The following is a 23,096-nucleotide window of genomic DNA, read 5'->3' on the forward strand; positions in this document are numbered from 1 at the left end:
TTCATGATTGGATTGTTTGTTTCTTTGCTGTTGAGTTTCCTATGTTCTTTATAGATCTTGGAAACTAGCCCTTTATCTGATACGTCATTTGCAAATATCTTCTCCCATTCTGTAGGTTGTCTTTTAGTTTTGTTGACTGTATCCTTTGCTGTGCAAAAGCTTCTTCTCTTGATGAAGTCCCAATAGTTCATTTTTGCTTTTGTTTCTTTTGCCTTCGTGGATGTATCTTGCAAGAAGTTACTGTGGCCAAGTTCAAAAAGGGTGTTGCCTGTGTTCTCCTCTAAGATTTTTATGGAATCTTGTCTCACATTAAGATCTTTCATCCATTTTGAGTTTATCTTTGTGTATGAGGCAAGAGAGTCCTCTAGTTTCATTCTTCTGCATGTGGATGTCCAATTTTCCCAGCACCATTTTTTGAAGAGACTGTCTTTCTTCCAGTGGATCGTCTTTCCTCCTTTATTGAATATTAGTTGACCATAAAGTTCAGGGTCCACTTCTGGGTTCTCTATTCTGTTCCATTGATCTATGTGTCTGTTTCTGTGCCAGTACCACACTGTCTTGATGACCACAGCTTTGTAGTACAACCTGAAATCTGGATTTGTGATGCCCCCAGATATGGTTTTCTTTTTTAAAATTCCCCTGGCTATTCGGGGTCTTTTCTGATTCCACACAAATCCTAAAATAATTTGTTCTAACTCTCTGAAGAAAGTCCATGGTATTTTGATAGGGATTGCATTAAAGGTGTACATTGCCCTGGGTAACATTGACATTTTCACAATATTAATTCTGCCAATCCATGAGCATGGAATATTTTTCCATCTCTTTGTGTCTTCCTCAATTTCTTTCAGAAGTGTTCTATAGTTTTTAGGGTATAGGTCCTTTACCTCTTTGGTTAGGTTTATTCCTAGGTATCTTATGCTTTTGGGTGCAATTATAAATGGGACTGACTCCTTAATTTCTCTTTCTTCAGTCTCATTGTTAGTGTATAGAAATGCCACTGACTTCTGGGCATTGATTTTGTATCCTGCCACGCTACCAAATTTCTGTATGAGTTCTAGCAATCTTGGGGTGGAGGCTTTTGGGTTTTCTATGTAGAGTATCATGTCATCTGCGAAGAGGGAGAGTTTGACTTCTTCTTTGCCAATATGAATGCCTTTAATGTCTTTTTGTTGTCTGATTGCTGAGGCTAGGACTTCCAATACTATGTTGAATAGCAGTGGTGAGAGTGGACATCCCTGTCTGGTTCCTGATCTTAGGGGAAAGGCTCCCAGTGCTTCCCAATGAGAATGATATTAGCCTTGGGCTTTTCATAAATGGCTTTTAAGATGTCGAGGAATGTTCCCTCTATCCCTACACTCTGAAGAGTTTTGATCAGGAATGGATGCTGTATTTTGTCAAATGCTTTCTCTGCATCTAATGAGAGACTCATATGGCTCTTGTTTTTTCTCTTGCTGATATGATGAATCACATTGATTGTTTTACGAGTGTTGAACCAGCCTTGTGTCCCGGGGATAAATCCTACTTGGTCATGGTGAATAATTTTCTTAATGTATTGTTGGATCCTACTGGCTAGTATCTTGTTGAGAATTTTTGCATCCATGTTCATCAGGGATATTGGTCTGTAATTCTCCTTTTTGGTGGGGTCTTTGTCTGGTTTTGGAATTAAGGTGATGCTGGCCTCATAGAATGAATTTGGAAGTACCCCATCTCTATCTTTCCAAACAGCTTTAGTAGAATAGGTATGGTTTCTTCTTTAAACATTTGATAGAATTCCCCTGGGAAGCCATCTGGCCCTGGACTCTTGTGTCTTGGGAGGTTTTTGATGATTGCTCAATATCCTCCCTGGTTATTGGCCTGTTCAGGTTTTCTATTTCCTCCTGTTCCAGTTTTGGTAGTTTGTGGCTTTCCAGGAATGCGTCCATTTCTTCTAGATTGCCTAATTTATTGGCGTATAGCTGTTCATAATATGTTTTTAAAACCATTTGTATTTCCTTGGTGTTGGTAGTGATCTCTCCTTTCTCATTCATGATTTTATTAATTTGAGTCTTCTCTCTCTTCTTTTTAATAAGGCTGGCTAATGGTTTATCTATCTTATAAATTCTTTCAAAGAACCAACTCCTGGTTTTGTCGATCTGTTCCACAGTTCTTCTGGTCTTGATTTCGTTGAGTTCTGCTCAAATCTTTTTTAACTCTCTTCTTCGGCTGGGTGTAGGATCTATTTGCTGTTTTTTCTCTAGCTCCTTTAGGTGTAAGGTTAGCTTTTGTATTTGAGTTCTTTCCAGTTTTTGAATGGATGCTTGTATTGCGATGTATTTCCCCCTTAGGACTGCTTTTGCTGTATCCCAAAGATTTTGAAAGGTTGTATCTTCATTCTCATTAGTGTCCATGAATCTTTTTAATTCTTCCTTAATTTCCTGGTTGACCCTTTCATCTTTTAGCAGGATGGTCCTTCCAAACTTCTTGGTTTGATTTAGTTCTAATTTCAAGGCATTATGGTCTGAGAATATGAAGGGGACGATCCCAATCTTTTGGTATCGGTTCAGACCGGATTTGTGACCCAGTATGTGGTCTATTCTGGAGAAAGTTCCATGTGCACTTGAGAAGAATGTATATTCCGTTGAGTTTGGATGTAAAGTTCTGTAGATACCTGTGAAATCCATCTGGTCCAGTGTATCATTTAAAGCTCTCGTTTCTTTAGATATGTTATCTTTCTTTAGCTTTGTGCTTAGAAGACCTATCTAGCATAGAAAGAGCTAGATAGAAGTCACCAAGTATAAGTGTATTATTATTTAAGTATGTCTTCACTTTGGTTATTAATTGATTTAAATATTTGGGAGCTCCCACATTTGGGGCATATATATTGAGGATTGTTAAGTCCTCCTGTTGGATAGATCCTTTAAGTATGATATAGTGTCCCTCTTCATCTCTCACTACAGTATTCGGGGTAAATTTTAGTTTATCTGATATAAGGATGGCTACCCCTGCTTTCTTTTGAGGACCATTTGAATGGTAAATGGTTCTCCAACCTTTTATTTTCAGGCTGTAGGTGTCCTTCTGTCTAAAATGAATCTTTTGTAGACAGCAAATAGATGCGTCCTGCTTTTTTATCCAGTCTGAAACTCTGCGCCTTTTGATGGGGTCATTAAGCCCGTTCACGTTCAGAGTTACTATTGACAGATATGAGTTTAGTGTCATCATGATATCTATTCAGTCCTTGTTTTTGTGGATTGTTCCACTGAACTTCTTCTTAAAGGGGAATTTTAAGAGTCCCCCCTTAAAATTTCTTGCAGAGCTGGTTTGGAGGTCCCATATTCTTTTAGTTCCTGCCTGTCTTGGAAGCTCTTTATCTCTCTTTCCATTTTAAATGAGAGCCTTGCTGGATAAAGTATTCTTGGTTGCATGTTCTTCTCATTTAGGACCCTGAATATATCCTGCCAGTGCTTTCTGGCCTGCCAGGTCTCTATGGAGAGTTCTGCTGTTACCCTAATACTCCTCCCCATAAAGGTCAGGGATTTCTTGTCTCTTGTTGCTTTAAGGATCTTCTCTTTATCTTTGGAATTTGCAAGCTTAACTATTAGATGTCGAGGTGTTGAGCGGTTTTTATTGATTTTAGGGGGGGATCTCTCTATTTCCTGGATCTGAATGCCTGTTTCCCTTCCCAGATTAGGAAAGTTTTCTGCTATGATTTGTTCAAATACATGTTCTGGCCCTCTGGCGCTTTCGGCGCCCTCGGGAACCCCAATTAAACATAGGTTTTTCTTCTTCAGGCTGTCGTTTATTTCCCTTAATCTATCCTCATGGTCTTTTAATTGTTTGTCTCTTTTTTCCTCAGTTTCCCTCTTTGCCATCAACTTGTCTTCTATGTCACTCACTTGTTCTTCCACCTCGTTAACCCTCATCGTTAGGACTTCCAGTTTGGATTGCATCTCATTCAATTGATTTTTAATTTCTGCCTGATTGGATCTAAATTCTGCAGTCATGAAGTCTCTTGAGTCCTTTATGCTTTTTTTCTAGAGCCACCAGTAGCTGTATAATAGTGCTTCTGATTTGGCTTTCTGACATTGAATTGTAATCCAGATTTTAACTCTGTGGGAGAGAGGACTCCCCAGGACTGTTAGTGATTCTTTCTTTTGAGGTGAGGTTTTCCTTCTAGTCATTTTGCTCAGTGCAGAGTGGCCAAAAACAAGTTGTATTGGGAAAAGGAGGAAAAGAAAGGAGAGAAAGAAGGAAAGAAAAGAGAAAAAGAAAAAAGGAAGAAAAAAAGAAAAAAGAGAAGAAAAAGAAAAAGAAAGAAAGGATAAAAAGGGGGTGGGGGGAAGCAAACAGAAATAAAACAAAAACAAAAACAAAACAAAACAAAACAAAAAAACCCGGGGGAGTATCTTCTGAATCTGTAGACTTTAAGTCCCTTGACTTCCCCTGGAACTGGTCCAGCTGGTCTTCTGGGGGAGGGGCCTGTTGCGCTGATTTTCAGGTGTTAGCACTTGGGGGAGCTGCTCTGCCCCTGCTTGGTGCAGGGCTCAGTGGGGGTTGTTTACCCCGTGAAGCCCCAGGAGGAACAACCGCAGTGGCGGGGCCAGCTCTGCAGCTCTGGAGTCAGCTCCCGCAGTAACTCCGGGGCTCTCTGTCTGCAGGGCCTGGAGGCTCCGGGGCGGGGCCGCTGATCTGCTCAGCTCGGGGCAGGAGCGTCCTCCCTGTCCTGGGCCCTCCCGGCCTCTGCCTGTCCCGGGGGAGGCCGGATCCTGGGCTGTGTCCCGGCGCCCTGTGCCCCGGGGCCTGCGCTGTGGGTTTCGCGCTCCCGCCCCGCAGCCCCCTCCGCGGAGCCACCGCCCGAGCCCCTCCGAGCTGCTCCGGTCCCGCCGTGCGCGCTGCAGCCCTTAGGGAGCTCGGAGCACTCTCCTGCGCTCGCAGGTGTCTGTTAGTGTCGCGGGAGCCCGAGGGCATCCCCGCCCTCCTGGGTCCTGCTCCAACTCCCTGCGAGCCCCTTTCCGCCCGCCCGGGAAGGTTGGTGCAGCTCCTGCTCCTCCGGGACGGGGCTCTCCTGTCCTGGGGACACTCGCCCCGGCCTCAGCCCGGCTCCTTCGGGGCCCCTCCCCCTCGGAGGCCTTTTGTTCCTTTATTTCTTTTTCCCCGTCTTCCTGCCTTGATAGAAGCGCGAACTCTTCTCACTGTAGCCTTCCAGCTGGTCTCTCTTTACATCTCAGGCCGAATTCGTAGATTTTCAGGATGATTTGAAGGTTATCTAGGTAATTTGGTGGGGAGAGGTGACCTGGGGACCCTACTCTTCCGCCGTCTTGCCCCTCCCTCCTAAATCATGTTTTCAAGTGGATGACATTCTTTCATTGTAATTATAAGTTTAGAGTTTTTTTTTTCTTTTTGTGGATGTGTGCGTGTGGGTGTGTGTGTGTGTGTGTGTGTTGAAGACTTTTATTTCTTTACCTGAAAGAGAGAATGTGTTGGTGGGAAGGCAGGGGTAGGGAAGGGCAGGTTCAATTCCAGGACCCTGGGATCATGACCTGAACCAAAGGCAGATGCTAAGCAACTGAGCCACCCAAACACTCTGGTAAGATCAGAGGTTAAGAACCTTCTCATATTCTCATAGAAGAAAATTGCAGAGCAAGGAATTGGATCTGGTTGGACGATATGGAGATTGCGTTTCTGCCTCATTTGAATATAGCTACTATAAAAAGGAAATCCTTTTTATTTAATTATCAGTGTTATTATAGGCATCAGAGCCAAGTTCTATCGTTCTATGGTCCTATAATTTAGAAAATCTCTTTTGTGCTTTTCATTATGGAAAAAATGCTATAAATCCCAACATGTTAGTTATCTCTTATGAACACAAAAACATTTGGTGATTTATTTATGAAAATAAATTACTTAAGCAGAAATTTTAGAAGTCTACTCAACTTTTATGTTTTTAAAATTATTTTCCAATATTCAAATAGGACATATCATTTAATCTAATATTAACATAAGAGCTACATTTATATCAAATCCCATACAATAAAAATGAGGAACATTTTTTATGAGGAACATTTTTTTAAAAGATTTTATTTATTCATGAGAGACGCAGAGAGAGGCAGAGAGATACAGGCAGAGGGAGAAGCAGGCTCCATGCAGGAAGCTGGATGTGGGACTTGATCCAGGGACTCCAGGATCACACCCTGAATCAAAGGCAGATGCTCAACCACTGAGCCACCCAGGCATCCCCGGGAACATTTTTTAATATATTTTTCAGACCCATGCTTTTCTTTGTTATTTTCACACCAAACTTAATTTGCTTCCAAAAAAAGAGATATAAATATTGTAAAAGCATTTTGCTTTTGTATCACTTGTCTTTCTCCATTTGAATAAGAACCTCTCTTATGATTCTGAGCATTTTGATATTCTGTAGCTTTAGGCAGACCCATACAAAAAAATAACTATTTCTAAGAAATATTGCCTCAAAAATATAGCCTTATTAGTAGTCAATTATGGAAAAGGCTTATTTATACTTCGAGTTTAACTTCTGTCTTTGATATTTATGTTATACTTTACTGCATAGTTGAGTTTTCAGATTGTTTTCCTCTAGCTACTTCACTATGATCACAAAATTAATTATATATGTACCAGCAGATGCAACAATATGCAACTGAAGAATGTGGTAATAAATCTAAACTTGTCTACCAAATAGAATCCTGTTAAATATCATTTCATATTTACTCTTCCTTCCTAAAGTAGTTATAAGCAAAATCACATACACACAGTGTTGATATGTAAACTTACCAATTTAAATAATTGGAAACATTTAACCATTTTGTTGATTTATTTTGGTGTTGGAGTTAATATTAAGTGTGATTACTATAGGAGATAAACAGGTCAATTAATCAACAAGCTTCTTAAATTAATAATTGAAGGACTTTAAGGTTTTATGCTTCATGTAATCATGTATGTGGGCTCTGGTTACAATTTAAAAATATACACACAATTTCAAAAATATCTATCACTGATAAAAAGTAAACTCCTCTTTCATGTCTTCAGGTCATTATATTTATATATGTATTTTTTAGAATTGTAAACACCTTGGAAGGAACTTATGGCCATAATTTTAAAGAAAGATTGCCCTAAAAAGGGTAATTGTAAAATATAAAGCTATATATTTGGTTATATTTCATAATCATACATTGGATTAAAGAAATTATAATTACATATGGATGAAAACACACCTACACATATATCCCTGTTCCCTTACTACTAAGTTCCATTAACACTATTAAATTTTACCAGAGATGTCTATCTCTTTTTACACAATACAGCACACACACACACACACACATACACACACACAGAGAAAACAATTTACTACAAAGCTTTCATAATAATCACTTGCAGATATTAGCGGACTACTGCTTTCACTATTAATTTCAGATGACTATATAATTAAATTTCCAAAGCTAGATGCTTTTAGAAGTCAAAAGAGACATTATTAATAATCACATTAGAAAAACAATGAAACTGGGTTATATAGTCACTCTACAAACCCTACAATTTTATATATGCCTAAATTCATACTTCCTTCCCTACATTTCTGGATGACCTAATTAGGTGTCATTCCCCCTGTCAAACACAAATTGCTCTACATAGACACTGGATTTCATAACCCCTTCATTTACTATGTGCTTTAATTATCTGCTTGGGATTCTTTAAGTTTTCACTTGGCTTTGGCTTTCCCCTTTTAAAGAATATTTTCATTCATGGGTCATATAAATTCTTTTAAAAACATACATCAAATTGTTTCTCTAGTTTGCTCAAAAATTTCCTTATTTTCCCATTTCATTTTCACTAAATCTACATTTCTTTGCTTAACCTAAAAAATGAAAGAATTTCCTGCTTGCTGCCTCTCTGATCTCATTTCCTACCAATCTTTTCCACTCTACTTCTACTACAGCCACAATAGCTTGTTCGCTCTTCTTTAAACCTACTAGGGGCACTTCATTGTTTTTCTAAGTACTGCTCTCTCTCCTTAAATGCTGCCCCCAGATAAACTTATGGAATATTTTCTTGTTTCTCTCATTATTTTGAATGCCATCTTCCCAGAGAGACTTCTCTGGCCATCATATATTTAATAGCAATTCTATCATTGTCCTCTCAACTGAGCTTTCTTTTTCTTTATAACAGCTATCACAAACACATGTTGTATTAAATATTACTTCAATTGCATATGTCCTCCCATTAGAATGTATACTACATGACATGCAGTTTTTACTTACATCTCTCCACAGCTTAGTCCAAAATATATTTATTGAACTACTGACTGAATAAATAAGTTGAAAAACTATGATTAATTATATAGGATCTTTCACATCTTTCCAGTACTAATATATCACTACCTGCATTTAATCATATTTTTTTAAAAATTGTTATTTATTTATGATAGTCTCACACAGAGAGAGAGAGGGGCAGAGACAGAGGCAGAGGGAGAAGCAGGCTCCACGCACTGGGAGCCCGACGTGGGATTCGATTCTGGGTCTCCAGGATCGCGACCTGGGCCAAAGGCAGGCGCTAAACCGCTGCACCACCCAGGGTTCCCTAATCATATTTTTTTGATTTGTTGAATCTTACAGTTTGCACTGCACTGTATTTGGTGAGCTCACTCTTCTTGTAATCCAGATACTTCTATTTCTTCTGGAACATTTTATTTCTGAAAGTGTCCTCTCTCATGTATCATCTCTTTTCCCTCTCTTCTTGATCAATTTTATCAGAATAAAATCATATTTCAGCATTTCCTTTTACTTATTATTTTTTTAATTTTAAAGATTTAGTTATTTATTTTGGAAAGAGAGAAAGAGTACAAACAGGTAGAGGGGCAGAGGGAGAGAGAGAGAATCCTCAAGCAGAGTCCCCAATGAGTGCTAAGCCTGATGCAGGCCTTGATCCTGGGATCCTGAAAGAGTTGACACTTAACTGACTGAGCCACCCTCGTGCCCTTAGCATTTTCCTTTTAAAAAAGAAAAAAAAAATTCCTCAACTCTATGGTGAAGTCAAGATATCATACAATTACTTTTACTAATATTCGCAACAAGACTTTGCTACATTTTAGTCTCCAATTGAACTTGTTATTCTTTTTTTTTTTAAATTTATGATAGTCACAGAGAGAGAGAGAGAGAGGCAGAGACACAGGCAGAGGGAGAAGCAGGCTCCATGCACCGGGAGCCTGATGTGGGACTCGATTCCGGGTCTCCAGGATCGCGCCCTGGGCGAAAGGCAGGCGCCAAACCGCTGCGCCACCCAGGGATCCCGAACTTGTTATTCTTATACATTCCTCACTAAGTACTTTCATCTCCTTTACCAAAATTACCGAACACCTCATATTTCTAGTATAAATTCTAATATTCAATCTTGTGGGACTTTACAGGAGAATTTGACACAGTTGACAGATTTGTTTTCCTGAGAAGTGTCTTCTAAGACATAATCCAATTCTGCCCCTCCTTTCTTTACTAGTTTCTCCTTTAAATCTCTTTTCCTGAGTCTTCACTAAATGGTAGAGTGAGTCAGATTTAATCATGAACTCTAATCTTTTCTCAATATAAACCTCTCCAAGTGATCTCAATCATCTTTCTGTCTTTAAAAATTATCCCTGTGCCTACACACTCCTCACCCAACTGTCTACTTAATACATCCATTTACCTAGACATCTTAAACTTAATAAATTCTAATCAAAACCTCCTGGCATTCCACAGCACTTTGCCCCTCCAGATTATTCCTTCCTTTGTGTTCTACATATCCATAGCTCCAGACTGGTTACTCAAACCAAAAATCTAGAATCATTCTTTATTCTTCACTTTACTTCACCTACAATGTCAAGGATATCATTAAGTTCTTTAGGTACTATAGCTATTTGTATTCAATAGCTAATAATTTTTGTCTGTGATTCTGCTTTTGAAAATTATTGTACTTAATTTTTCTCAATATTATCATTTATGTATAATCTCAAATATCATCACATTAGTGGATTTGCCACTGATATCCTTCAAATACCTTCTTCCATAACTTTCCATTGAACTAAATTACCTTTTCCCCATTGGAGTTATCAATATCTGAATATATTGTGTTTCATTATTTGTTTATTGTATACTCTGGCTTTCTCACACTGGAGTACAAGCTTTATGAAAAGAACTTGTCCATATTATTCATTTCTATATCTCAACATCAATGACAGTCTGTCAAATAGTAGGTTGTTGAATAAATGAATAAAGCTCTCAAAATATTTTTCATCTAGAAATATATTTTTCATGATTAACATAATATATAGTTTCAGTTGGATTTGTTTGGTTATGTTTTTGTGGCATGGAGGTCTGTTTGGAAACCAGGAACTGATCTCCCAAGTTGTAGATATAGCTTTGTTTTGTGACTTTAAACAAGTTATGTAACTCTTCTGTGACTTTAAACAAGTTACATAACTTTTCTCAGACTTTGATTTATCATTTTTCAAAATACAACTTTGTTGTCTAGAATCACTCTAATAAAATTAAATAACAATGTTATATGATATTAGCTTTCTTCACAGGTGTTTTAACATTCTTTTTCAAACACAGAGAAAGCATGATAGTTCTACTTTAATTAGTGATAATCCTCTGAGAAAGTGTAGGGAGAAAAAAAATACATGGACAATAAGAAAAAAAAAAGCTCCTCATTTTACTGGTCTTTGGCCTACAATAAGAATAGGGTGATGAATACATATTGCTGCTATATATGAAAGCTAATAACAAAACTATATCTGTCACTTGCTTTCATGACTAAAAGAACAGTGTGTTTTTTTCATCTAAATCATGATCTGATCTTCTTAATAAAAATACTCATTTTCCATTATCCTACCTATTCACCATAAAGAATGGCTGAAGTAAGTAAAAAAAAAAACTGCTTTTGGTTTGCTATTGTGATTCTTTTCTCCCTTGTATTTGGATTTGGAATGAAAGCTTTTTCGTTCCAGGAATCATTTCTGCAGTTGGAAAAGCAAATTAGAGTAGGAAATTGAATAAAGAATAATAATGAAAACTTGTTAATAGCTTGAAACAGTGATTATATTTTATACCACTCTTTTATTATAAAATATTATAATAATTTACTGCCACAGTCTAATAAATATGACTCTTTTGCTTTTATAATAAAATATTTGCACCATGGCTAACTCTCATGACCCCATTAATTTATTAAAAACACTTCAAATTTATTTTTACTTTGTGAATGTCACTGCATATAAACATTAAAGAAGATATTTATTAAGGTACACATTTATTCACATAGAGAATAACAACAAAGTCAGTACAAAATAATAAAAGAAGCTGGTAGACATGAATTACACATTTCCTGTTGCTTTTATTGTTGTTTATTTGCTAATTTGCTGTCTTGCCACATTTCTAAAACTTCATTCCTCTTTAGTATTATCGGGGACGATAAAATTTTGGGTTTAATCTATTGCCTATTGTAAGTTAAGAGACTAAAAGTACTTTTGTGTCATAATATTATTTTCCTGCCCTCACTAGATAAAGGCATTTAATTTTATGCATTGTTTCCATAATGCATTATTTTTAAATTTTACATGCACTATATAAAGATGCAAAATAAAATTTGAAGTATCCAATTTAAATGACAATATCAAAATGCTTTCATGAATACATATAATATGCTCAATAGTTTGCAAATATTTTCAGAATAATCCTCACCGTCACTTTGAGTTACAGGTAATGAAACTAATATTCAAATTGGTTAAATCATTTTCCTAAGGTCACACAGCAGATATGATAAAATGAAAGCAAATAAGACTTAATCCTCTTGTGGTAGAATTACCACATAGATGTGTCATTGTAAGTAATGAGAGACTTAGACTTAGTTCTAGCCAAACTCTCCTCAAGGATAGATATTTTTCATTTCTGTAATTCTGGTTTTTAGTCCTTTACCCTGATATGCACAATGTCCATTTCATGAAAATAATTGGAATTTTTAAAATCTTAATGCAATTATTTATATGATTATATGGATAATCAATTTTTTAAAACCTCCAAGTAAAGATCTGATGTTTTGGAAGATTTACACAGGTATGTTACAGAAACGCCAAGTAATAGATTACTGACTGTACAAAAGGACCTTGGAGTCCGTTGGAGATAAATGTGTGTGAAACATGGGGCTCAACATAAACCCAATTCATGGAGACTAGGGAATGTCAGTTTCTTTTCTTTTCTTTTGTTTTAAGATTTTACTTATTTATTCATGAGAAATATAAAAAGAGAGAGAGGCAGAGACATAGGTAGCAAAAGAAGCAGGCTCACAAGGAGCTCGAGCAGAACTCCATCCAGGATCATGCCCTGAGCTGAAGGCAAACCCTCAACCACTGATCCACCCAGGTGTCCAGGGAATGTCAGTTTTGATAACCAATTTGAGGATACCTTGGGAAAGAAACACTATGAAAAGACCATATTTAGGATTGAAAACAAGGGATTAGAGTAATGCCAATAAGATGACCTTAAAAAACAACATGTTTTACTAAAATTAAGGCAATAATGCATGTTATAGGCATCTGGGTGGCTCAGTGTTTGAGCATCTGTCTTTGGCTCAGGGCATGATCTTGGAGTCCTGGAATCGAATTCCTAATCAGGCTCCTTAAGGAGCCTGCTTCTCCCTCTGCCTATGTCTCTGTTTCTCTATGTGTCTCTCATGAATAAATAAATAAAATCTTAAAAAATAATAATAATATATGTTATTATCCTCAGAGCTGTAATGTCTGAAAGCAAAGGAATTGATAAATCTTAGTCTCAAAAGAAATCAATAGAATTTTGCATTCCATGAAATAAAATATAAGAATCTATTGTAAGATTACCAATATACTTACTAATCGATGCTTAAAACTCTACATGCAACTAAAAGAAACTGAAGAGTTTGAACAACACTATATTATACAAGGTTATAGACCTGCCTTAACATAAGTTAAGATGTCTGACTGGAAAGTGTTATTATTCTTTTGGAATTAAATTTGATTTGCTATTAAAGTGTGAGTGCCCTAAAAAAGGCACATTAAGCTATTTTTGGTGGTATAAATAAGCAAATGGTAAATGCAGTAAGTTTAAAAGTGTTTGGTACAAAATAGCCTGAGAACGTACCACACATAGAAACTTGATGAAAGTGAAGAAGGTACCAGGAAGGGTGAAAGGGCACTGATGCTGCAGAGATAGGGCAGGGAAAACACTAATTCTAAGTTCAAGCAGGGGAGAATTTGTTGAAAGAGTTAATGGTAGTCTGATAGATAAAAGTATTGCTCTCATTCCTCCCTCACTTGTAATGGCTTTATACAGTCACATCTCTTCTGGGAACTCATGGTGGGCAGAGAGCACCACCCAGATCATTAACTTCTTGGGCTCGACCAAGGGAATTAAATTATCCAGTCTTTTGGTAGCAGATGTAAAATGAGCAGAGGTTCATCCTGTTGTGTTCCAATTTCCTGTCAGGGGAAGAAGATGGCCTGGGTAGCCAATGTCCCTCAGCTTGTGCTAAGAATAGCACATATGAAAGGCAGGATGCAGGGTCTGGGTAACCTCTGGTACAGGTGATACATGCAGAGCAGATCCCAGTGTATAAAAGTCTAGCCAGCCACACTGGCCAGTAGACTAATGCTGATCAACAGATGTGGGACTGGCGGATAATTGTTTTAAGAAACCAAACTCTAGGGTGGTATGTCACAAAGCATTCTTGTGGCAAACGCTAACTCTTACAGATAATAATTTTAAAAAATGGAAGGACATGAGATCAGATGAAATTTATAAAAAACAAATTTAAAAATTTTGTTTAAAGACAAGATTAAAAAAATCTTCAAATTTTTAGAGAAAAAGAATACAGACCATTTTTGTTTCCTTGACTGAGAAAGGAATCTAATTACAGGATTATAAAATGTCATCTTTTTTGTTTTAAATTTCATTTAATTAAAACGTTGTATTTACAAAATGTCAGGTTTTAATATTTGACATAATTAGGGCTAATTTTAGAAGATATATAGATAATTTGAATTTTAAAAGAAGTAATTTAATCAATATAAAAAATAAAATGGGGGCAGCCCCGGTGGTGCAGCAGTTTAGCGCCAACTGCAGCCCGGAGTGTGATCCTGGAGACCAGGAATTGATTCCCATGTCAGGCTCCCTGTGTGGGAGGGAGCCTCTCTCTCTCTCTGCCTGTCTCTCTCTCTCTAAATAAATAAATAACAAATCTTTAAAAAAAAAATAAACATGAATCCACTCAAACCAAAAAAAAAAAAAAAAAACATTAATGCCTTAAGAATCTTTGGATCCCTGTTTATACAGAAATGGAATATATTCTGGGTGATTTTTACTTTTTCCCTCTCTTTCACCACTTCCTCCAATCCCAGCTCCCATTCTGTCTCAGTCTGTCTCTGTCTCTCTCTCAATGTCCACTATACCTAGACTTTAAAAATGCCCCCCAATGACATTTGCTATTGCATAATCATCCTCACATTGAGTGTAGATAGAACTGTGACTATGACCAGGTATATTCCTATGGTTGTCACCTGATGTAATCATATAAATCCATTAAAAGCAGTAAGTTTCTCAGGCTGGAGGCAGAATGGGAAAGCTGAGAGATTTAAAACATGAGAAGGATTCCTGGACTATTACTGGTTTCAAAGGTGGAGAGCCCAATTTGCAGGGATCAGAAAGCACTTTTTAATTTTTTTATTAAGATTTATGTATGTATGTATGTATGTATTTATCTGAGAGAGAGAGAGAGAGAGAGAGAGAGAGAGATTGAGAGTGAAAAATGTGAAAAAACGAGAACAAGCAAAGGGAAGGGCAGAGTGAGAAACAGACTCCCTGCTGAGTGAGCAAGGAGCCCCATGCGGGGCTAGGACTTAATCCCAGGAATCTGAGATCGAGACTTGAGCAAAAGGCAGACGCTTAACCTACTAAGCCACCCAGGCACCCCAGGAGCACCTTTTATAGAAGTTAAGAGCAATATTTGATGGAAAACCAGGTAGGAAACAGTAACTTTAATCCTATAGCCACACCAGACTGAATTCTTTCTACAGCTTGAAAGAATCTGAAACAGATTCTTTTCCAGAGTTTCCAAATAGGAGGCTGACTCACCTGAAAACTTGATTTTGACCTTATGAGACTCCAAGCAGATAACATCGAACCGGCTTGGACCTTCACCTATAGAACTGTGAGTTAATACATGGATATTACTGACTTCAAGTGTACAATTTATAGACATAAGAGTGTGCATGAAATCCAGTAAGTGTAATATGCTAGCTATTATTACCATTTCCTATGTATTTTTTGTATAATCTAGTGTGAACATAAGGTTTCCTTTAGATTTAAGTTAGGAAGATTTAAGAAATAATATTCACAGAGTTATGTAACCATTAACACAATCAATTTAGAGCATTTTCATCACCCTCAAAAGAAACTGGTACTTTGGAGCCCTCATCTCCTCTTCCTCCCACTTTCTCCATCAATCCTAGGAAAGCATTCATTTCCCTACTGTCCCAGTGGATTTGCCTATTTTGAACACTCATGTAAATTGAATTATATAACATGCAGTCCTTTGTGACTGGCTTTTTTCAACTTAACATAGTATTTTCAATGTTTCTCCATGTTGCAGAATGTATCAGCATTTCATTCCTTCTTCAGTTGAAAAATATTCTATTATATGCATATTCCCCAGTTACTTATACATTCCTCTATGGATGGACATTTGGTATTTTTTTCACTTTTGGCTTTCATGAATAATGCAGCTTTGACTATTTGTGTAAAGTTTGTGTGTGGACACATGCTGTCATTTCTTTACAGTATATATTTAGAAGTGAAATTGCTGAGTCATATAGTAACTGTTTTAACCTTTTGAGGAAATGCCAGACTGTCTTCCAAAGTGACTGCACCTTTTGACATTCCCATCTGCATTTTGTGAGGGTACAAATGTCTTCACGTCTTCACCAACCCTTGTAATTATCTGCATTTTTTAAAATTATAGCTATCCTAATGGGGATGAAGTGGCATCTCATTTTGGTTTTGATTCACATTCCCCAGATGACTAAATATACTGAGTATTTCTCAAGCACTTTTTGGCTATCTGCATATCTTCTTTTGACTAATGTTTATTCAGATCCTATGCCGTTTATTTTTATTTTTTTAAGTTTTTATTTATTTATTCATGAGAGACACACAGAGAGAGAGGCAGAGAAGCAGGCAGGAGCAAGGAGCCCAATGTGGGAATCGATCCTGGGTCTCCAGGATCACGCCCTGGGCTGAAGGCGGCGCTAAAGTGCTAAGCCACCAGGGCTGCCGGATCCTATGCCATTTTTAAATTGAGATATTCATCTTTTTTATTATTGAATTATAGAATTTGTGTTATATTTTCCAAATAAAATTGTGTTATATATGTGATTTACACATTTTTCCCATTTTTAATGGATGGTATCCTTTGAAATGAAAACATTTTCAATTTTGATAATGAATAATGTATCTATTGTTTTCTTTGGTTGCTTATACTTTGGGTATCAGAAATACTTACTTTTGACGCTTGCACCAATATATCTTTTCTAGGCTGTGGAATCCTTGAAGAGGGTTAATTATGTCAATAGTGCCCAGTAATAGTCTCAAATAAATTTTTTAGGAGGAAGATTAAATTTAAATCAGAGACCTAAGTCAATTATTCAGATAATTCGAGAACTTGCTTACAGAAACCACACTTGTATTTGATAGTAGAATTGAGTGTAAAGGGCAGTGAAATTGTAGCATGACAGTCTCAGTTTGAATCATGTCCTGACCACATTCCAGCTGCACAGCATAATATATATGTATCTTTGTTTTCTTCATCTCCACAGCAGTTAGCATATATATGTTCAAAGTTTCTCATGAAAATAAGTTAATGTATAAAACCCACACAAAAGTGCCTGAAACTTAGTTGAGCAGAGTATGTTAGGAATCTCACTTTTATTTCTATATTTGTTTTATAGCTTTGATGTGGGAGTAAATGTTTCAATTAGATTTAACTAAGACGATTTAAGAAATAATATGAATTAAACTGAAGTGAACGGAAACAAAAGTAATCTTAATAAAATAGTGATGCAAAGGTAAATAATTCCTACAGCATCTATTCTTATAATTAATGACATCAAAAATACTTTTATATATAAGTAGAAAATGCCACAGCATTATCAATGAGTAAGAATACCTCATTTTGTCAAGCCAAACTTAAAACTTTAAAAAGAATGTATAGTAAGTATTTAGTTTGTAAAGGTCTCAATTTTTAATTGATGTGATATTAAAAAGTTATTTTGATATTTTTTGAGACCAAAAAAAAAAAATCCTACAGCCCATATACTTTATATTAATTTTATTCTGATGAAAAATGAATGTGTATTTGTTTTAATCATAATATCCAGAAACATAGAAGATCAGAATCATTTACAGTTCACTAACTGTATTTACCCTTATATTTTATGTTAGCCTTTTATTTCTTCATTTTGTGAGGGTGTATGATGTATATATAAAGGAACTTTTTGGTACAGTGATTTATTTTCTTTATAATATTGACTTAGAATTCTAATATTTTAATTCTTATTAGTTTTCTACATTTTTCACTTATGTTCTAATACTTTGAGCTCAATGTAAAATTATCTAGATTCTGTCCTTTTTTAATGGAGAATTTTCATTAGTATTTTATCTTGGTTGAATACACTATTCAAGATGTAGAAGTTACAAGAGACAGTGGATTCCACTCTAATTATAAGACCATAAAAAGTCGAATAAAGTTTTGGTTGTGCTGGGCTTGTTTTCTGTTTGATTTGTTGGTTGCTGTGTTTTTGTGTTTGTTTTTAAGAATAATTGGAGATCTACAAACACTAGCAGGTCTACATAAATTAATTCTGGAAAATGATAACCTTTTCATTACAAAGAAAAGATGTATGGCTGCTCTTAACTCCTTGCCCCTTGAGGGAAGAGCAGAAATCTCTTATAGAAGATAGAAATAAGGAGAGAGCAGCTAAACTTTAACAAATATTTAATTGCTGCATTTGGGCCAGTGCTATACATAAAAATTCTGAGATGTTTGAGCTATCAATCAAGTGTGCATCCAGTTATTTATTTTTCCCCAAGGCCAAGACAGCCAAGATACACAAGATCTCTAGATTTTCCAGATAGCTCCTAGCAAGCTGGCTGCAATCAAGAACATTTAACAGCAGTACAGTTGGCTCTTTCTCCAACTTACTACCAAGGAGATACCTCATTGGATTTAAAAATGTAAGGAAATAATCTTTCTTTGAACTTTAACTTGATATGGGAAAATCAGGCACTATTTTTCTGCCTGCTTCTCAAATATCATCCAGGCTTTAGCCAGACAGACACTCAACAGTCTGTTTTGAAGTTGAAAATTTGAAATTTGAAAATTCCCTGTTGTTTCATATGGCAGAAGTCATTTTTTTTTCGGGGGGGGGAGGTTCAAGATCAATGAAAAATAAGTTCTGTGATAAGACGGGAAGACTTGATAGAGTATCATGAATTTCTTAGCATGTTTGCTTAATGCATGTTTAATATTTGTTGAAACCTGTAGTGTTTTAAGGAGAAAAAGAAGTTGAATGTATGTACTTATAAAACCAAAAACTTATGTCTTGACAATTTGTTTAATTTTTTTTTCTTTCTTAAATTTATTTATGATAGTCACACACACACACAGAGAGAGAGAGAGAGGCAGAGACACAGGCAGAGGGAGAAGCAGGCTCCATGCACCGGGAGCCCGATGTGAGACTCGATCCCGGGTCTCCAGGATCGCGCCCCGGGCCAAAGGCAGGCGCCAAACCACTGCGCCACCCAGGGATCCCCTGTTTAAATTTTTAATGGACATGGATGGATACTATTTAATAGCATATTAGTATTGTTTTTTTTTTTAAGATTTTATTTATTTGTTAATGGGAAACATGGAGACAGAGACATAGGCAGAGGGAGAAGGAGGCTCCCTGCAGATAGCCAGATACCCCAGGACCCCGGGATCAAGACCTGAGCCAAACACAGATGCTCAACCACTGAGCCACCCAAGTGCCCTATTTAAAAGCATATTAGTATTGTAAAACCAAGCTGCTATTAATTTGAAAATCATAATTAGTAACACTTCTGTTTTATTACTAGATAAGATATGAATGAAAGTTAAAAAGAAAATAGAAAATGTGTATAGGTCCAATTAAAGAATTAAATTAAAAACACTTGAAATTATAATTTGATCTATCCCCTTGCAGAGATTTTCTTCTATATGTTTGTATTTATGTGTTTATGTATAGATGCATATTCGTAGACAAAGAAATTCAGGTTGTAAAAACCATACTGTGTAAACTGTGTTTGTCTTCTCTTTTTCAACATAGTTTCAATATTTCCCATCCAAATCTTATCTCATAGACAATTTTTATTACCAGTTTTCCATTTGGGGTTATTAAATGTCATCCAACTATTAGTTATCATCAACTCTGTACATTTATGCATCACCATATATGTCCAGTTTCTTAGTAACGTTGCATATACTTGTAATGCTTTAATTATCTATTCTTCCAGTGATAAAATCCAAGACTACCTCTAATCCTTGGCTTACAAATTAAAATTGTAATGAGAATCTTTATATATGTTCTTTTTTTTTCTCTTAAGATTTTATTTATTTATTCATGAGAGACACACAGAAAGAGGCAGAGACATAGGGAGAGAGAGAAGCAGGCTCCTTGTAGGGGGCCAATGCAGGACTTGATCTCAGGACTCCGGGATCACACCGTGAGCCAAAGGCAGATGCTCAACCACTGAGCCACCAAGAGTGCCCTCATATATATCCTTAAATGATAATTTCCCAGAGTAAGATTTTTGTGTGAAGGGGTATATTTGCATGGCCTGATGTAGTCCTTAATTCCACTTTCAGTTCACAAGTGTTCATAATACTGTATTTTCCATCACCATGAGACATTGTCTAGTATTTGACATTTTGCCATTCTGTTGAGGATAAAAACCCATTATTGTTTTAATTTGCATTTCCCTAGTTACAAGGAAATTTGAGCACCTTTTCATTCACTTTTTTATATATTGTTTCCCTCTCTTTTCTGTAAGCACTCCAATTTTTTTTCTTCTTGTTTTCTAGAATTTCTTTGTACATTATGGCTTTGTAGTTTTGTTGATACATCTGTTAAACTAGTTTCCATTTTTATTGGAAACTATTTCTAATAGTTTTATTGGAAACTATTTCAAAATGCAGGTGACCTCAAAATCATCATTCTTCCATACATATTTTAGAAAGAAAAATATTGAGATTTTCATTTTATCCAGATGGAATATCGACTGGAGCATTAGCTTGAGAATAACTAAAGTCTTTACGATATGACAATATTATATCCAAAAGCTTAGGATATCTTTATATTTATTCAAATATTAGTTTATGTATTTCAGTTGAGTGTCTACTCCACTAAGATCTGTTTTTGCCACCTGTTTATCTACAGAATTTTTCAGCTTTCCTGATATAGTCACACTGTTGCTCTGTGATTCTAATTTTACAAAAATGTATTTTTAAAAAAAGATTTTATTTATTCATGAGAGACACAGAGACAGAGGCAGAAACATAGGTAGAGGGAGAAGCAGGCTTCCCACAGGTGACCCAATGCAAGACTCAATCCTGAGATCCCAGGATCACTCTCTGAGTCCAAGGCACATGCTCAACCACTGAGCACCCAGGCATCCCTACAAAAATGCATTTAAATTATGGATTAGCTAAGTAACTTTTATCAAGTACAGTGCTAGTAAATAATACATCCAGAATTTAAACCAAGACAGTTTTCCTCCAAAATCTATATACCCTTACCTCCTGTGCTGTGCTAGCCTTCATCTCATATGCAGAAAATTAAATATATGTTAAGATTAAAAAAAAAACAACAATTTTCGGAGGTTCAGATTATTTTTTATTGAATTGTAATTAACATATAGTGTTATGTCAGTTTTAGGCATACAATATGACTTAACAATTCTTTACATTACTCGATGCTCATCAGGGTACATGTACGATTAATTCCTTTCAACTATTTCACCCATACTCCCACCCACCTCCCTTCTAGCAACTACCTGTTTGTTTCTGTATTTAAGAGTTGGGGTGGGGGGGTTGTTTCTTTTTTTCTTTATTTGTTTGTTTCATTTCTTAAATTCCACATATAAATGAAACTATATGGTAGTGTTCTTTCTCTGGCTCACTTAGCATTATATCCTCTATGTCTATCTATGTTGTTGCAAATGGCAAGATCTTATTCTTTTTACGACTGAATAATATTCCCCTTTGTACTTATACTACATCTTTTCTTTTTTATTCATCTATGGATGGATACTTAGGTTGCTTCCAAATCTTGGCTTATGTAAATAATACTGCAATAAACACTGATGCATATATCATTTCAAATTAATGTTTTCATTTTCTTTGGGTAGATACCCAGTAGTGGAATTATTGGATCATATGATAATTCTGTTTTTAATTTTTTGAGGAAACTTCCTACTGTTTTCCACAGTGGCTGTATCAATTTGCATTCCCACCTTTCTCTCCCTATCAATACTTGTTATTTCTTGTGTTTTTGATTCTAGCCATTCTGAAAGGTATAAAGTAATATCTCATTGTTGTTTAGATTTGCATTTCCCTGATGAACAGTGATGTTGAGTTTCTTTTCATTGGTCTACTGGCCCTCAATAGGTCCTTTTTGGAAAGGACCTATTCATGTCCTCTATTTTTCAGTTGGATTATTCTTTTTTTTTTTTTGGTGTTGAATTGTAAAATTTCTTTATATATTTTGGATATTAAACACTTGTCAGATATATAGTTTGCAAACATATTTTCCTAGGTTACCTTTTTGTTTAGTTGATGTTTTACTTCACTATATAAAAGATTTTTACTTTGCTATAGTCCCAAAGGCTTAATTTTGCTTTTGTTTCTCTTGCCTGAGGAGACATCTAGAAAAAAATGTTTCTACAGCTGATGTCAAAGAAATTACTGCTTATGTTTTCTTCCATGACTTTCATGGTTTCAAGTGTCATGTTTAGGTCTTTGAGATTCAGATTATTTTAAGTTGTCCGCTTGATAAGAAAAGGTAACTAGTTAACTTCTTTACATTTGGAAAATAACTTATTAGACTAGTTGTAATCATCTTAATCATTGTGATAAATTATTGTATTACCTGGAATATTTGATGCTTAAGTTTCTAGAGATGACACAGGTTTTGGAAGGGGTCAGGTCAAGTAGATCAGAATAAAACACTGTAGTTGGGGGGATCCCTGGGTGGCGCAGTGGTTTGGTGCCTGCCTTTGGCCCGGGGCGCGATCCTGGAGACCCGGGATCGAGTCCCACATCGGGCTCCCGGTGCATGGAGCCTGCTTCTCCCTCTGCCTGTGTCTCTGCCTCTCTCTTTCTCTGTGACTATCATTAATAAATTAAAAAAAAAAAAAACACTGTAGTTGGTTAGAACAGATGAGTATCATGGCTTCTCACACTTTTTTAAGTCAGAGTTGACACAAGTTTTCTGTAACATGTATCTTGTTCATTAATGTCACTTTATTTTGCTTAATCTATGAAGGACTAGTTTTGCACACTATGAAACACTGGCCAGATAATTTATGTTAGCTTAACTGCTTAGTTACTGAGATTTTTTACTAAGTACTACCCACTTAGTTACTGTAATGGGCTTTCATCATATATACATTCAACAATTATAGAAGAGACACTTTAAGTCACTTTTAAATGATAAAATATAGTGTATTATAATTTATTATGATAATTGATTTCTATATATAATAGTATTTTGATAATATGTTCAAATTAAGTGAATTTATACAACTTAAATTACAAGTCAGCCTTCTCTTCCTTATTAGTACTATAATTCGATTTAAATAACTTACAGCATCACATTTTCAAGTATGAGATCAAGTGTTTAAAAGTTTTTTCATACAGTTTAAATGTTCAGAAGGAATGTGGAACTAAAGAGTATGGAACTATTTCTTAATGAATATTACTTTCAATATTTCTTTATATTCAAATATAGACATATTGCAATCAAAATGCAT

The sequence above is a fragment of the Nyctereutes procyonoides genome, unplaced genomic scaffold (assembly GCF_905146905.1).
Source record: "Nyctereutes procyonoides isolate TBG_1078 unplaced genomic scaffold, NYPRO_anot_genome, whole genome shotgun sequence".
Taxonomy (NCBI): Eukaryota; Metazoa; Chordata; class Mammalia; order Carnivora; family Canidae; genus Nyctereutes; species Nyctereutes procyonoides.